We start from the raw sequence: 8,540 nt of genomic DNA, 5'->3' as shown, positions 1-8,540 counted from the left end.
CGGCCGGCGGCTGCGCGGGCGGTCAGGGCGTCAGACCGCGGCGGAAGCAGAGCGGCGAGTCGTGCCCCTGAGCTGGGCGGTAAGTCGCCGGCGTCTTTTTGCTCCAAGCCATTTGCAGTCAGCGCCTCCTTCCGCGCTCAGAGACCCTCGGGCGCGGACGAAAGATTACTTTACAGATGTCGTTTCACCGTAACACCCTGGTAGCGGAGTTCAGGCTGCCGGAAATTAGAATAATAACGTGAGCGACACCAAGTCATCAGCTGAGAGGCCGCGCTGCCGGCAGCACTGGAGATTTTAGAAGGAAATCGTAAGATAGGTCAGCTCTTAGACAAAGGAATGCAAAGATGCTACTCCTCAATCCGCATGTGAAAGAAAAGTATTCCAAGTAAACCAGGCCTAGTCCATCGGAGTTAGGCCATAATTATGTCTATGCATTCCTGGTTACAACCAAACTAGCGGAGAAGCTGTTCCAAAGACAGTTCCCTAGAAGGTTAAGCGGTTTCAATGCAGCTCTCATGTTTTTGATGGACAGAAAAGATCTGAAAGCAGCAGTGTTAATTACTAAGGGCATTAGAAGCTCAAAGTGGGGCTATGCTACTGACTTCCCTTCCCCCTTAGTATTTTTACTATTCTTTCTCAAAAATAATCGGTATTTGAATTTCATTCGCAGTTATATAAGAACACTATTATCATTCAGGTCAGTCATTTCAACACCTAATTTTCAGCAACGCATTGCCATTACAAAACTGTAGCCCACAGTTGCTGAGTGTTTAGAAAGTAAGTCTGTAGTAACTGGCAATTGCATTTTCCTTCAGCTCTAGACTGGGAACTGAATAAACTATTAGTCTGTCTGATGTTTAATTTCAGTATTTTCACCAAATGCTAAAGCATAAGCAAGTATTTTTTTAAATGTTCACGCTATCGGTCTTGACACTACTTCATTAATACTTTCCAAGAAGTCTCCGTGCCTAGCTGCAGTAGGTGCTTTGTGGTATTTCAGGAGCCATATTTTCCAGAACTAAAGAGGATCACAGTTCTCTTCCCTCTGATTTCCTCCCAAATCGAGCACATCATTTTCACCACAAATATGGAATGCAAATATCAGATGGGCTGAACAATTTGAGATTAATTTCACTGGTCAGCCAAACATTATAAAAATATTTCCTTGTCCCTAAGTATCCATTACCCAATGAGAATTGTACTTTTGATATTTCTTGCAAAAGAAGGCCTGCAGCAGTGGAGTCGGTGAGAAGGCATCATCCAAGATGTGGATAAAACCATTTATTTTTCAACGGTCCAACAATAATCATTTATCTCCGGGCAAGTGCCCGCTGGTTGGACAGTTTCTTAATATTGAGAAAGGGGAGACAGTAACTGAAGAGTCTACCTTCTAACTCTACATTAATTTTAAGCATATATTGTATCTTTTGGAGAGAGGTTTGCTATCTAACACATACTGAAGAGAAATTTGATTACCTAGCTGTACAGGACACAAATATCCAGGTTCAGTAATTCCACACTCCTTCTTCCTTGCAGGTTAAGTGGATGATGCCTAGCCTGACCACCAATTGACAAGTGCTTGATGGCTTTTGTCATGTGATTTCACAAGTATCTATGCTACACAGGGCAGTAAGGTGGAAAAAATACACATCTCACATCAGTGTTTCAGCACCGTACAGATGCTGCAGCTTGTTGGCTCTCAGCAGGGCTCATTAGTCTGTATGCAGTACCACAGTTAACACAGTTACGCTCCCATTCTGGAGCCAGTTCTGACTTTGCTAGTTGCACAGCATATGCCTGATTTTTCAATCCTACTCCACTCCTGGGGAATAATGTCTGCATTTCTTTTATTGTTCTCTAACTGTGCAACATTTTCCACTGCCTTGTTCTCACCAGTCTCCTTAAAGTTAAAAAAAAAAAAAACTCAAAACCTCTCAAATGCCCTCAACCAATCATTTCCAGAATAATCCGCAAGAACTAAACATGTCAGCCTTAACAGTTTAATGATTCTTAAGACATACACTTGGCTGTATCAGTATGCACTGGACATTACTGATGTAACTCCTCTTCCTTGCCATCCATTCTTTAACTCTTTCCTCATTCTTTGCATGCTACATCTAAAATTGGAGTACAACTACATGGGGAGGGCACAATATTTTGGGTTTTACTTGCTCTCTGTTAGTGGCATGAACCTCAGCTTAACTAGACTTCTTGCACACATGCTGAACAGAGAGCTGATGGGGTTTACCTAGAGATTATGGGTTACATTCATAAAAGGCCATAGGTACCAAAGTTGAAACTTGGATCCTTAAAAACTCCTGCATAGCTCCCTGCCCTTTCTGGAGGCTCTCAGGTTTCTGAAGAATGCTCCTGCATTTTGCCTCCTGAATAGGCAGGTGCCGTGCTGCCATTGCAGGCTGCACATCCCATGGTCACTCAGCAAACCTGATGTAACAGTCTCAGTCACACAGGAGGGAAGATGAAACAGGAGTGCTGTGTTTCTTCCAAGGGCTCAGCCAGGGCAGAAATGTACAGTTAGAATTCCCTTTAACATAAATCTTCAGCTTGCTAGGGAAGTACAGCGTTCAGCAAACTGGCTACTTGCACTATACAAACATGGCACATCTTAGCCTATCCAAACAGTAATATGCTCATTATGAATTTCTGTTTACCACTACAGGTAGTAGCATTACTGCCGCCTGCAGTGGCGAAGCTGTATTCAGAACAGCAGGAGTTCTGTCTGTAATGCTGTGTCAACAGCACCTCAGGGTATGTTGGAGGTTAATTAGCAGAAGACCCATACTGCTTGCCTGCAGACACCATCTTCAGTTGTGTGGTGATGCCCATCATGGGAGCCTCTTCCTCTGATTTCCCCCTCCTGATCCCCCTCGCAGGTTGCACATATTAATCATATGGACACATCCTGACCTTCAACTATATTAGCTGTTTTTCATAATACCAGGTAGAAAGTAGGAGCCTGGGTCTTCCTGGACAAACTCTGTGTTTCTTACTGCCAGGGCAGATGGAATTTGTAGATAAAATACAAGGCTAGCAGCGACGTGCAGAGTTGCGTCTTGGAATAATGTAGATGCGTACCATGGGGCTTGAGTATACATTACTAATGTGCTGGTCTTTCAGAACAGAGGCAGCAGTGTTCCTATTGAAAGACCAAACTTGCTAAACTCAGTCTGACTGAGAAGAGCCTCACTGCCTGGAAACACCTCTTTCATGACATAAAAGAAACCAAACCCTATTCCTGACAGTCAGTAGAATCATTTCCATTCACTGATCTGCTGCAACCAAGTTATCGATTTATGCCTCAGGTGTCAGTAAGAATGGTTTGCACCTAAGAATTCCAGTTGGTAGCCTTCATTTGTCAAAAAATAATCTTATAGAATGTTTTTCTTCCTTTATGTTAACTGTGTATCAATATACTTCACAAGCAGTGAGAAACTTACAAGTCTTTCAAGGCTAGACTAGACATAAAAAAATTTCTACAAATGACTGTTCACAAACTGGATAACCAACCCTGACTGCATCTTCCAAGTCATTTTGATTTTTGAACGCATTTTGATGGGACACATAGGAAAAGACATTACCCACAGCTAAAGCAAGTATGATGGAGGCCAGTTCTGTGGACTCCATAGCAACATTCCAATCTGACTCAGCTGCTGCTCAAAAAAGCAAAATAGCCAATCTCCTCCTCCCTTCTATTCTAATTCTAGCCAAAGGAAAATCTGATTGCGAACTTTGGATCTTTTTCAGCCTGTTTTCAGCCTGACACTAGTAGTTTGAAAACATAATCATCTGACCTTCAGAGATTTTTATCTCCTAGATTTTAGGCAGGCTTTTCTTCAGAAACTGGAATTTGTCACTTCATTATTTTATTAAAAGCAGACAAAAGACATACTTTCACCTTGGAAATAATTGCTTACTTTCTGCTTGAAAGGCTAGCTGTTGGGAGAAAGAGCAGTCTTTAAAAGGGCAACATGTCCACCTTCAAAATTTTAAGTTCTCCATTTTTGTAAGAAAATAGACAGTTATTCTGCGTGATGGACAAATCACAGAAACAGTACCCCACTAGCAAGATGTTTTTTAATAGGGGTTTCTTATCCCCCTGCACAATGCTTCCCTCCAAAAAAAAGTAGTTACTAAATCCATAAAATCTCTGCAAAATACAGCGTTGTTTAAAAAAAAAACTCGACCTGTCATGCAATAGTCTACAGTATTTCAGAATGATGTTTGCATTCAATGATGCAATCACAGCACAGTAGTGTAAGTTTAAATCTCCTATAACTGCACAGAACTGAAAACTGATTCGTAGGTTTTCACATTTCATGGGATTCTCTTTCTTTTTGTTTTCCTTTTCTCTTGCAAAAACAGTAAATCAAAGTTGCTTTAATAAAAAAAAGTCCAAAGATACAAGAAACAGCAATTTGATTTTTTTTCTCCTGGTAACTGCAGCAGGCTGGTAAAGTCGTATTAGCTGTTCTTGCAATGATTAACTTATATTTGAATATACCAGCTGATCCTGTTTGCATTTAGTGATATTGCTGCCATCATATCTGAAAAACCACACCGAGTAAATCCTTAAACCATCTGCAGTGAAGAACTGTAAAGAAGTAGAACACATCTGACAATTACTTGTGTAACTGTGACTTAACTAAAGAAACTCATTCATGTATGCATTTTTACAAGTTAAATGAAAATTTATTTAACAATTATCAAAGTGGCCTGCTGCCAAGTCTCTGCATGCCTTTCCCACTCTATTTTGACAAATTTTAGGTCTCCTATACTTTTACAATCACAGCAGTAATTGCTGCAGATGGAAGCACTGCTGTTTGTACCCTGGCTCGGAAGAAGGAAAATGTTATTTTCTTTCGTATTATTCTTTGTTCAGGTGAACCTTAGGAGAATATTGGGAAGAATTTCTACTTTGTCTTAATGCCATTTGTCACCGTAACAACATATCACTAATGAATAGCTTTGGAGAAATTATAAAGCAATAAAATTATCATGAATGTTTAGTAAATACTTTGATAAATAGCTTGTTTATTCTTTCCAGAGTAATGTTCTGTGCTGCAGACTAGCCTTCATATGCATATATATTTTATAAGGATGTTTCACGCCTAAAAGCTTGACTGACCAAGGTAGCTATACTCCCAAATTATTTTTTAGTATTGCATCTGATAAGTGGCTAATAGATTGTCCTATCTTTACTGCTGAGGACTTTTAAGAATTGAAGAGCTAGAGAGAGTACTCTGCAAACTAAAACTCATCTGTTCCTAGCCTCTCTATCTCCCAAATACTACCATTTTTATGGGGGGGGAAGCTACCTCCATAAAGCCTAGCAGATCTTCTGCCATATTGCTGTGATTTTTACCGACTCTTTTAGTCTCTCCATTGGCTACCCATTTTACTTCACTGAATACAGCTTTTTGTTTTTACCTTTAAGACCTGGATTGCTTCTTGTGCATGCCCTGCCAGCTGCCCTATGCGATCAGCCTGTGAGCTTCTGCTCCCTCGATGCCTGGCCACCAAACATCCACCAGCACGATCTGCCCCCAGGTATTTTTGTGCATGCTCCAATGCCGTGTCCCCCCTCCTGGGATGACTGCCCCTATAAAAAAAATCCAGAAAGCCACTGCAGCGTCCTCCCAAGTCTTCCCATTCCACAGCACACCTGACAGCTGCTCGCTAGCTAGCGGCCTAGACGGCTGCGCTAACCACCATCGACACTCACTCCCCAAGGCTGGCTTCAGAAAAGGGGACTCTGGAGCCCGGGTGGCGCTGAGCGGGGCTAGGTCGCGGCAACGGCCCAGCTCCGCACGGCGCCCCGGAGGCCTGCCGAGCTCCCTTGGAGGCGCGTGGGGCCCCTCACCGAAAAGCCGCGCCCAGCGCCGCCACCTCTGGGGCGAAACCCGGGGCTGGAGCTCGCAGCCGCTAGGCTTGACGGTGCGCTGCCGCCCCCACTCTACACTGCGGTTTCGCGGCGAATCCCCAGCGGTGCACGACGAGCCAGGCGGGCTGCAGCCGCCCCCGGCCCTGGCGCGGCCGCCCGCCCGGCCCCGAGCAGGTTGGGGGAGGGAGGGAGGCGGCGCGTAGAACGGCTCTGAGGGCGCATGAGCGAGGCGCGCAGAGGGCTACAGGGACGCCGGCGCCGGGGAGCGGCTCTGCGGCCTGCCGGGGCAGGCAGCCAGCACCACACGGGCCCGTACCCGGGCCCGGGCCCGGGCCCGCACTCGCAGGTAACGGTCGCCCGGCGGCAGCATTGCTCCCGAAGCGCGGCGCGGCTTCGTACCTGCACAGGCGGCCGGGGCAGCGCCATTTTGGAGCTGAGCGGGGCGGGGTCGGGCCGGGCCGGGCCGGGCTCTGACGCTGCCTTCGAGGCGCGGGCCCCGGCGTGGCGGGAACCGGCGGGTTCGCTGGGGTTTACCTGGCGGGCTCTGGCCGAGGTCGAGGACTCGGGGCCGTGCCTGGCGGAAGCCCTGCGGAGTCCTCCGTGTGGCTGAGATAGGGCCGGAGAGGTGCTCGCAGAGCCCGTCCTCGCGGCTGGAGAAGGAGATGTGCAAGAGGACGTCTTGCTGCCGGCGTGCAGGAAGCCCGGTCCGGGGCAAAACCTCGCCCCATACCCGTTGGTCTCACGACTGGGCCGTGAGTAGGCTCGGCCGCGCTAGCCTTGCTGTCGGCAGAGCCATCGGTGCCCCAGCTTGGTGGAGCGCATGGAAAGCGCTCTCCGGGGCAGGAGACTTCCGCCCGGCGCTGCCGGGGAAGCTGGTCCGCCTCGCCGTGCTCCGCCCCTGGGGTTCCCGCCAAGCCCCTAGGTCACCTGAGCCGCGCCCGGCCCCGAGCGCGGGTCCTCGGACGAGAAGCCTGTCCCCGTAGTGCCGAACTAGGCACGATGCGCGGTTTTCTCCGTGCCTCACTTAGCCATCACAGCAGTAGCTCTTTTAACGCTAAAAAGCGGGTAGAGGACCCAGCGAAAGACTACTTCAGTCAGATTTGGATGGGTTTTGTACACAAAAGCAAGGTGAGAAATCGTGTGTCACAGCTATAGGCTATGATCTTACTAGCGTGCAGATCACTGGGGTGATCTTCTCCTGGAAAGATGCTAGAATGCAACTGCTTTCCAAAATGAGATCTACCACTTAGACTGAAACATCTGGATTACAGAAGCTTTATGTTGTATTAGGCTGGGAACCACACTAGGTTTATTTTCCAAGGTAATAGGGATATGACAAAGTGTATTATGCTTCTATTTAATCCCCTTCTTTGAACCCATGTAGCGCATCAGTTCAGTTTATTTAACCCTTTCCAAATATCAATAGTCCTTTTCCTAGGCAAGGAAGGTGGCTCAAACATTCTGCCTTGGGTACAGCTGGGCAAGGGTATGTGTGAAAAAATGTATTATGGTTTGGGGTAGATATTTTTCAAAGATGAAAAGTGTATTTGAGCCTATTCATACTACAGTGATGAAAGGACAGATTTATGCTTTCAAGCCCCCCTTGCAAAAAACATCACATGCCGAGGCTGAATTTAGTACTTTGAAGCCAGCCCTGAGTATTGACATGGAGCATGCTGCTGAGAAATTACTGGATATGGAATGCTTTTCATTATTCTGAGTGTTCATTCTGATCAGTCCTGGCTAACAGAATTTTTACAGAGCATGGGAAATGCCTCTAGGGGAAGCCTCCATTTTGATTGCTGATAACTCATCTAATTCCAGTGTTCCTGAGTTTGCTGTCAGGTTCTTGAGGTGTTAAAACACCTATTTTCCAGATTCCTCTGTGGGATGCTTTTTCCCCTAAGAGTCTGGAAAAATAACTTGGGTTTTCTTGGGTTTTGGTGCTACATAAGTTTGGCTGTGGGAAGCTGTCATGGTTTAAGCCCAGCTGGTAACAAAGCACCACAAGGCTGCTTGCTCACTCCTCTCCCCATCCCTGTGGGATGAGAAGGAGAAAATATAAAGAAAAGCTCATGGGTCAAGACAAGGACAGGGAGGGATCACTCACCAATTATGGTCACGAGCAAAAGACAGACTCAACTTGGGGAAAAAACAACATCAGTTTCATTTACTACCAATCAAATCAAAACAAGGATAATGAGAAGGAAAACCAAATCTTAGAACACCTTCCCCCCACCCCTCCCTCCTTCCCAGCTCAACTCCACTCCCGATTTTCTCCACCTTCTCCCCCCCAGCGGCGCAGGGGGACGGGGAATGGGGGTTGGGGTCAGTTCATCCCACCTTGTCTCTGCCGCTCCTTCCTCCTCAGGGGGAGGACTCCTCACTCTTCCCCTGCTCCAGTGTGGGCTCCTCCATGGGCTGCAGGTGGGCATCTGCTCCCCTGCTCACCTCCATGGGCTGTAGGAAGACAGGCTGCCATTTCACCAGGGACTGCAGGGGCATCCCCTCCTTCTTCACTGGCCTTGCTGTCTGCATAAGGGTTTCTCTCACATCCCACTCCCCTCCCCTGCTACAGGTGTCCCCTCTTAAATACATTCTCCCAGAGGCACTACCACTGTTGCTGATGGGCTCAGCC

At 46.8% G+C, this 8,540-nt stretch overlaps 1 long non-coding RNA gene across 1 annotated transcript; it reads right to left on the bottom strand.

The window, feature by feature from the left end:
* Window positions 1–7: 7 nt before the first annotated feature.
* LOC104842974 lies at window positions 8–5,875 on the bottom strand. The gene is made up of 3 exons (XR_775513.1): window positions 5,744–5,875; window positions 5,449–5,620; window positions 8–215 (listed from the first exon to the last, which is right to left on the bottom strand). It is a non-coding gene; the product is annotated as an uncharacterized LOC104842974 (long non-coding RNA).
* Between the last annotated feature and the right edge of the window lie 2,665 nt (window positions 5,876–8,540).

This window comes from Haliaeetus leucocephalus, unplaced genomic scaffold (genome assembly GCF_000737465.1).
Source record: "Haliaeetus leucocephalus isolate CR32 unplaced genomic scaffold, Haliaeetus_leucocephalus-4.0 Scaffold110, whole genome shotgun sequence".
Taxonomy (NCBI): domain Eukaryota; kingdom Metazoa; phylum Chordata; class Aves; order Accipitriformes; family Accipitridae; genus Haliaeetus; species Haliaeetus leucocephalus.
Note: the sequence above shows the minus strand (reverse complement) of the source record. Positions and strands in the feature narration are given on the sequence as shown.